We start from the raw sequence: 8,739 nt of genomic DNA on the forward strand, positions 1-8,739 counted from the left end.
ACAACTTCTTCGTCGAGCTCCCTTCCTCGACCCGGTAGAACTCTGCGGCATCTGATACGCTGTAGGGTAGATCTGTGAACGCTCCTGGAGAGCTCCGAATTCGGGTAAGTAAAAGGAAAGTTTCCTTCACATGCTTGCTTTGCATAATGACTGCCTTACCCGCCGCTATCTTCTTGACCGCCTAAATCTCCTGGAGGGCCTTTTGGGCTTCGGCCTTGGTCATTTTTGCGTTCTCGAGGGCCTTCGCAAGCTCCGACCCCTACGTCTTAGAATCACGCTCCAAGGACTCGTATTTCTTGACAAAATCCTGGAGCTCTTGCTGAACCTCGCCGACTCGGGCCTCTTGCTTCTCGCGCTCGATGCGCTCCTTGGCCGCTTTGTCTTCGGCATCGGACAATGCCTTCTTCAGGGCCGCCACTTCGATCGTGGCCCCTAGCAAAATTCATGATGATCCTATGATCTAATAACTGCTTTTTTGTTTATCAATATACAGACGGGGTATCACTTACCTTTGTTCTCTTCGAGCTGCCTCTTGGTAAGGCCGAGCTCTTCCACGGACCGCTCAAGGTCCCGCTTCAGTCCAGAGACCTCCGCAGTACGAGCGGCAGCAGCCAGCAGCGAAGCCTGCTTATTCATATAGAAATATTCTGATTAGACTCCTATGATTATTATTTGATCCTCTATTCGGCCTTTCTTTGCGAACACCAAACAGAGCATCAGGGGCTACTATCTATGTTGTGATATTTTCTCATAATTTGATTACTTACCTCAATGCTTGTTAGGAAGCTGGCACAGGCTTCGGTCAGTCCGCTTTTCGCGGACCGAACCTTCTCGACCACCGCACTCATGATACTGCGGTGCTCTTCGTGAATGGAAGCGCCGCGAAGCGCTTCCAGCAAGTTGTCCGATGCCTCTGGATGGACAAAGGCCATCGGCACAGACGGCTCGCCCCCTTTAGCGAGGGGTCGCATAACAGAATTTGAAACCACTGGAGGTTCCGGCGCCAACGGGAGTCTTGCCCCCCATGCGCCCAGCATCTGGGATGTCTCCTTGGGGCGCCTCCAGAATTATCTCCCCTTGGTTCGGTGCTCTTTGAGACAACACCTCGATGTCATCCGTGGACCGGGGGGAGGTGGCTGTCGAGAGTGAATCGTTGTTCATCGCCGACTGGCCCAAAGACTCATCCGAAGAGGATACATTGATATGGGCTTTGGACGGACTGCATGATCATGTTTGACATGATAAGAAGCAATAAAACAAAACATACCAGAACTATTATAGTATCCGAATACTTACGACTTCGCCAGGGGCTTGTCCTTGGGCAACCACTCCTCGTCGCTGTAAGCGGCTGTTGTGGAGTAGTCCGGAAGGAGGGTCCTTCCCTTCTTGGACCCTTTGGACTCCCAAGATGGGGCAGCCTTCCTTTTCTTGTCTCCCCCGGCTGGGCGGGGGAGAACTTTCCTCTTCCTCCTCCTCGTTTTCGTGGGAGGAGTGTGCCTCGGTGTTTTCGGACGATGAGTCTGATACAACCTTGCGTCGGAGACCTTTCCTGGTCCCTGCGACCTTCTTCTTGGCCTTCTTCTCCGGCACCTCATAGGGCGCTGGAACAGCATCTCCGTTAAGAGAGCCCTTGCTGGATCTTTGGGCAGTGGGGCGGACAATCGATCCACTCCGCTATCGCTACCCAGTCGTGTTAAAATGGCATGGAGGCTCAGATCCCTCACATGATTATACTGGGGAAAGGAATATCTTATGAGATATAAAGAGCTTACCGGATTGCCAGGGCGCTTTGCGCTGAGTCCGCGATCCTCGATAAGGGGAGGAGGTGCCTCGGCGGCCTTGAACAGCACCTTCGAGACGTCTTGGTGCGTCGTGTCGAAAAGCTCTCGTAGCGTCTGGTGCTTGGCCGGGTCGAACTCCCACATATTGAATGCTCGTCTTTGACACAGAAGGATCCTGCGGAAGAGCATGACCTGGACCACGTTGACAAGCTTGATTTTCTTGCTTATCATATTTTTAACACAATTCCAGAGTCCGATCAGCTCCACCGATGAACCCCAGGATAGGCCCTTCTCTTTCCAGGAGGTGAGCCGCATGGGGATGCCGCATCGAAATTCGGGGGCCGCCACCCAGTTGGTGTCGCGCGGCTCAGTGATGTAGAACCACCCCGATTGCCACCCCTTCACGGTCTCCACATAGGAGCCTTCGAGCCAGGTGACGTTGGGCATTTTTCCCACCATGGCGCCTCCGCACTCCGCTTGCTGGCCGACCACCACCTTCGGTTTCACGTTGAAGGTCTCCAGCCATAGGCCAAAGTGGGGCTTGATGCGGAGGAAGGCCTCACACATGATGATAAACGCCGAGATGTTGAGGATGAAATTGGGGGCCAGATCATGGAAGTCTAGCCCATAGTAGAACATGAGCCCACAGACAAATGGGTGGAGGGGAAATCCCAGTCTGCAGACGAAGTGGGTGAGGAATACAACCCTCCCATGGGGTTCTGGAGTAGGTACGATCTGTCCCACGTCTGGGAGCCGGTGCGCGATGTCTGCGGCCAGGTATCCGGCTTCCCAGAGCTTCGTAATATTCTCCTCCGTAACAGAGAAGACCATCCACTTGCCTCCCGCTCCGGACATGTTCGAAATGGCTTTGCGGACAAGATGAAAACTTGGGCGCTGGATCTCGAGTGCGCGAGAATGGATGGGCAGGGGAAGAAGAAGGTGTGGCAGAAAAAGAGGAATCCTTGTCCCTTTATAAAGCCAGTAGAAAATGTGCGCCTCCCTACTTGCCCAATAAAATCTCTTATTCCCCAAGCGCTTTGATTGATGGCACGGTTGGGTTACCCATATCCGTATTGATGAGAATCCTGTGATAATGGGAACACGATCTCTGCTTCGACAAGACGTGCCAATAAAAACGCCTCGCAACACGTGTAGTGGCAGGCAGGGAAAAACGATTCGTAGTGACCGGGCCATGGCAAGACGTCACGTTATAAAAAGTTGTCAGCACATTAGATTTGTGGAATAGTATACTCTCTACGGTGGTATGTGGAATTTGTTTTGCAGAGCCGGACACGATCCTTGTGTTCAAAATCTTCTATGGAGTATTTGGAGAAGGAACCCACCTTGCAATGCCGAAGACAATCCGCGCACCGGACTCATCGTCATTGAAGCCTGGTTCAGGGGCTACTGAGGGAGTCCTGGATTAGGGGGTCCTCGGACAGCCGGACTATATACTTTGGCTGGACTGTTGGACTATGAAGATACAAGATTGAAGACTTCGTCCCGTGTCCGGGTGGGACTCTCCTTTGCGTGGAAGGCAAGCTTGGCAATTCGGATATGTAGATCTCCTCCCTTGTAACCGACTCTGAGTAACCCTAGCCCTCTCAAGTGTCTATATAAACCGCAGGGTTTAGTCCATAGGACAACAACAATAATAATCATAGGCTAGCTTCTAGTGTTTAGCCTCTACGATCTCATGCTAGATCAACTCTTGTAATACTCATATCATCAAGATCAATCAAGCGGGAAGTAGGGTATTACCTCCATCGAGAGGGCTCGAACCTAGGTAAACATTGTGTCCCCTGCCTCCTGTAACCATCAGCCTTAGACCCATAGTTCGGGACCCCTACCTGAGATCCGCCGTTTTGACACCGACAGCTGGCCTTTCCCCAATTTATTTTGAATGGTTCTCATCTCGGTTGCGTTGCCTTGGGAAAACTCATAATAGGATGCCGCGGGGAGGCAGCAGTAGCAACGTTCATGAGGGTACCCCTGTTCATCATTCCGCACGACAGGCAGGACACTCCCCCGAGCCGTACGTTCCACCACCGCCTCCACCGTCAAATCCACCCTCCACCGAACAAATTATGCGAATGTTTGAGAAAAGACAAAATAATGATCTGATTGAAATATTAAGAAGTGTGCAAGCTATGGTTGGTCAGAATGGAAATCAATATGGTCACCACTCCAAGCTGTCTGATTTTCAAAGGACCAAGCCTCCTAGTTTTAGTCAGGTCCTTGATCTCTTGGATGCGGACGATTGGTTATGAACCATCAAGAGTAAGCTTGATATTGCTCGTACGGAAGAAGATGATAAAGTTCCGCAACTCATTATTTTGAAGACGCTACTGCCATATGGAGGGAAAATGCAAAAGCCATGTGGCCCGCTGATGAAGAAATTACCTGGACAAAATTCAAGGATCAGTTCCAGAAATATCATATCCCTACTGGAATTATGAAGATTAAGCAGCGCGAATTTCTCTCGCTCTTCCAAGGAAATCAGTCTGTGGGTGAATATATGCAGAAATTCAATCACCTGGCCCATTACTCCCTTCATGACGTGGCCACCGAAGAAAGAAAGATTGACATATTTCTTGGTTCATTACTCCCACAACTCCGTTGTACTCTCAGCATGTTTGATTTCCAAGATTTCCAAACTTTGGTGAACAAAGCTTTCATTGCTAAAAGGGAGCACAAGCTCGTATCAGATAACAAGCCTGTCAATAACGATCACAAGCGCAAGTCTAAGCCAAGGAAGGATGGGAAACCTGTGCAAAAGGCTCGTACATGGCAGCAGACTCAGGTGGAATACAAGCCCAATTGGCAGCAGAATGTTAACAAGACCACCACCCAAGTCAAGAATGTTGTGTCCATCCCAGTGCACGAGGAGCGCCAGCGCATCAATGCTTGCTTCAGTTGTGGGCAAACCGGACATTATGCCAGATAGTGTCCCAAGAACAGCAAGGCAAATGCTCTATACAGACCACAAGTCAACTATATGGAGTCATGCCCGACCCAGCAAAACATCATTGGGCACGTTCATCACCTCTCTCCCGATGAAGCCCAAGAGAACCCCGAAGTCATCATTGGTATGTTATCTGTTAATAACATACCAGCAGTAATTTTATTTGAGTCTGGGGCTTCCCACTCTTTTATTTCTCGGAGTTTTGTTGCCCAAAACAAATATCCTTGTTCGCTTTGGGCAAGAATATGCTGGTACAAACCCCGGGAACATTAATCAGGAGAAATTTGGTCTGCCGTAATCTGGAAATCAATATCAACGGAGTCTATTTTCCAACTTCTTTGATAATCATTGAGCCAGATAAGTTGGATGTTATCTTGGGTATGAATTGGCTGACTCAATATCAAGTATGCATAAATTGCGCGACCCGAGAAGTTACTTTAACTAGTCTGAAGGGGCAGACTACCAAATTCTATGCTCGCAGAAGCCTACCCAAGAAAGAATTGGCTTTCACTGCTCTGGCTGAACTGGAATTAAATCCTGTGGTCAGTGAGTTTCCAGATGTATTTCCCGAAGAGTTGCCAGGCATGCCACCAGATCGCGAGCTTGAGTTTGCAATAGATCTTGTGCCCGGAACCGCACCATTATACAAGAAGTATTATCGGATGCCCTCATCAGAATTAGTGGAGCTAAAGAAACAGCTTGATGAAATGCTTCGGAAAGGATATATCCGTCCCAACTCGTCACCATGGGGATCACCTGCTATCTTCGTGGACAAAAAGGATGGCAGCCTCCGCATGTGTGTGGATTACCGTCAGCTGAACGATGTCACCATCAAAAATAAATATCCACTGCCAAGGATTGATGATCTGTTTGATCAGCTTAGTAGGGCCAAAGTATTCTCCAAGATTGATCTAAGGACAGGATATCATCAACTCAAGATTAAAAAGGAAGATATTCCTAAGACCGCATTCACTACTCCGTACGGTCTTTACGAATATACAGTTATATCCTTTGGTCTCACCAATGCCCCAACTTTCTTCATGCATATGATGAAAAAAGTATTCATGGACTTCCTCGATAAGTTCGTGGTAGTCTTCATCGATGACATACTTATTTACTCAAGCAGTGAAGAAGATCACAAAGAACACCTCTGAGCAGTACTACAACGACTCTGCGACCATCAGCTATACACCAAATTCAGTAAGTGTGAGTTTTGGCTCAAGCAAGTTGGGTTTCTTGGACACGTTCTATCTGCCGAAGGTATAGCCATGGACCCGAGCAAAGTAAAGGATGAGCTCGATTGGTTGCCACCCACAACCGTATCACAGATCCAGAGTTTTCTTGGATTAGCCGGGTATTAGCATTGTTTCATTGAAGGGTTTTCCATGATTGCTAAGCCCATGACGCAGCTGCTCAAAAAGGATAAGAAGTTTGAATGGAGTGAGGACTGTGAGAAAAGTTTTAATGAGCTAAAGATACGGCTGACGACCGCACCTGTGTTAACTCTTCCAGATATCTACCACAGTTTTGATGTGTATTGTGACGCCTCCAGACAAGGATTGGGATGCGTACTTATGCAAGACGGCAAGGTAGTAGCTTATGCATCACGACAGCTATGGCCCCACGAGGGAAATTATCCCACTCATGATATGGAATTGGCCGCGGTGATTCATGCTCTAAAAATTTGGACGCACTATCTCATCAGGAAGAGGTGCCAAATTTTTACCGATCACAAAAGCCTCAAGTATATATTTACTCAGCCATATTCAACTCTCTGTCAACGAAGGTGGCTTGAGTTAGTCAAGGATTATGATCTTGGAATAAATTACCACCCAGGTAGGCCAACATGGTCGCCGATGCGCTCAGTCGAAAGCCTGTCAGCCTGAATGTCATATTGGGATCCTTGCCTCCTGAACTTCAAGAGGAGATTGCTCAACTCAACCTGGTCATAGTTGATGCTGGCCTTGCTAATACTTTAGAAGTTGCCCCACACTTGAGGAAGAGATCCGCAAGGCCCAGCCAACTGACACCGTTCTGCAAAAACGTGCCAAGAGTATGGTAGCAGGACAGACTTCAGACTTCTCAAAGGATCAATTGGGTATCCTCCTTTTCCGGGGAAGGATTTGTGTACCCAATCAAGCAGACTTAAAGCAGAAAATCTTGTCTGAAGCACACGAATCTTCATATTCCATTCACCCGAGAGGTACAAAAATGTATGAAGACTTCCGGTAAATATTTTGGTGGGATGGAATGAAGAAAGACATTGCCTATTTTGTGGCATGTTGCGACATATGTAATAAGGTAAAGGCAGGTGTCAGTGGGAATGACACCTATGGGATCAACAGAATCCCTACTGTGGTTAGCAGGGTGCGGGCTCGTAAGAAGAGCGGATCAAACAGATAGCACACGGTTCGTTTATCCAGGTTCGGGCCGCGAGGATGCGTAAAACCCTACTCCTGCTTTGGTCGATTGTATATCTGTGTTCTTGAACTAGCTATGGGGCGTGAGGAGCTCCAAAAAGCCGAATCCTTCCTCTGGTCGCCTCGGGCCTCCTTTTATAGAAAAAGGGGTTGCCACGGTGGCACACAGGAGGTGGAAAGGGTATAGTGATGCGAGGTTATCCCTCGCATTACATGACAAGGTGCATTTAATGCGTCTTGCTTAGGTGTCCTTACTTTAGCGGGGACGGGGGAGAAACCTGTCTCGTCCGTCGCCGCTCCTTCTTGTGTCGACACGCACCCTGGCCAGCGACGCCTGCGATGCCATGTAGGTAGGCAGGCAGCTGAGGTGGCGCAGTGGTGGGTCTTCATGAAGATCTGCATGCCGCCACGCACTTGCCTGCCTAGCTGGTTGGGTCGGCAGCTGCATGCATGCGGTGGTGGAGGTTTAGTCGGCGTGGGCCTGATGGTGGCCCTGCGGGTGTCCTCGGTAAGGGCCCGGCAAGGGTCTTGCTGAGGCGCCTGCTGTCATCCCCGGCAAGGTGCTTGCCGGGGGCCTTGTGGTCTCCCTCGGCTGGGATCCCGCCAAGGGTTGGCGTCTCCTTAGTGCGTATCTGATCTTGAATGTCTTCACAAAGATCTGCATGCTTCCATGGGGATGTCTCCTGAATCCTTGCCCTTTGGGGGCAGTGGACTCAACACTACTAGGGAAAACCTTATGCACAGAATCTTAGCAAGAGCGCGGTCTAAAAACAGACGCTACTGCTAATTAGCAGCAACGAGCTTTAGAAAAGAGCGTTGCTAATGACTGAGTAGCAGTAGTGCTCTAGGTGAAAAGACCGCTACTACTATAATTGCCACGGTGTTGCCTCCAGGAAAGATATAGTAGTAGCGCCCTTCCCATGGACGCGCTACTGCTAAAGAACTTAGTAGCAGCGGTTTTGCTCAAAACACGCTGCTGCTAAGTATGACCGCAACTAATTAAGTTTAGTCCCATACTGCTAAGCGAACAAGGTGTTTACCACCTTAAATATGTTGCTTCTCAACCTATCTCGAGCACTTGGTCTTCATTGAACTATATGTGTATCATTTGTGGTTGCAATATGAATCCTCGCCTGTACCTATACAGGTACAGTGAGGATTCAGTTGACTATTTAGATTGTACACAAAAAGATCAATGATGACCAATGTATATTTTTGATGTTTTTACTGAACAAAAGAAATAACTGCTTCCATTAGCAGTAGCGGTTTTCCCCAAAACACGCTGTAGATAAGTTAGCTATAGCGCGTCTTCTGTACGTGCGCTACTGCTAGTTCGAGTTAACCACCCCCCGCATCAAAATTTCGCTAAGTCCTCCTTCCCCCCCCCACCCCACTGGCCTGTTCCCCTACTCCCTATCGCTGCCGCCCGAGCCCGAGCGCGCCTGCTCCCTCACCGCCGCCGCCGCCCGCCCGCCCTCGACCTCACCGTTGCCGCTCTCGACCACACTGTCGTCGCCCTCGACCTCACCGCCGCCGCCCTCGACTGAGCCCGCCGCCCAGGACCGCCACCCTC

Source organism: Triticum dicoccoides, chromosome 7A (assembly GCF_002162155.2).
Source record: "Triticum dicoccoides isolate Atlit2015 ecotype Zavitan chromosome 7A, WEW_v2.0, whole genome shotgun sequence".
In the NCBI taxonomy this organism is placed as follows: Eukaryota; Viridiplantae; Streptophyta; class Magnoliopsida; order Poales; family Poaceae; genus Triticum; species Triticum dicoccoides.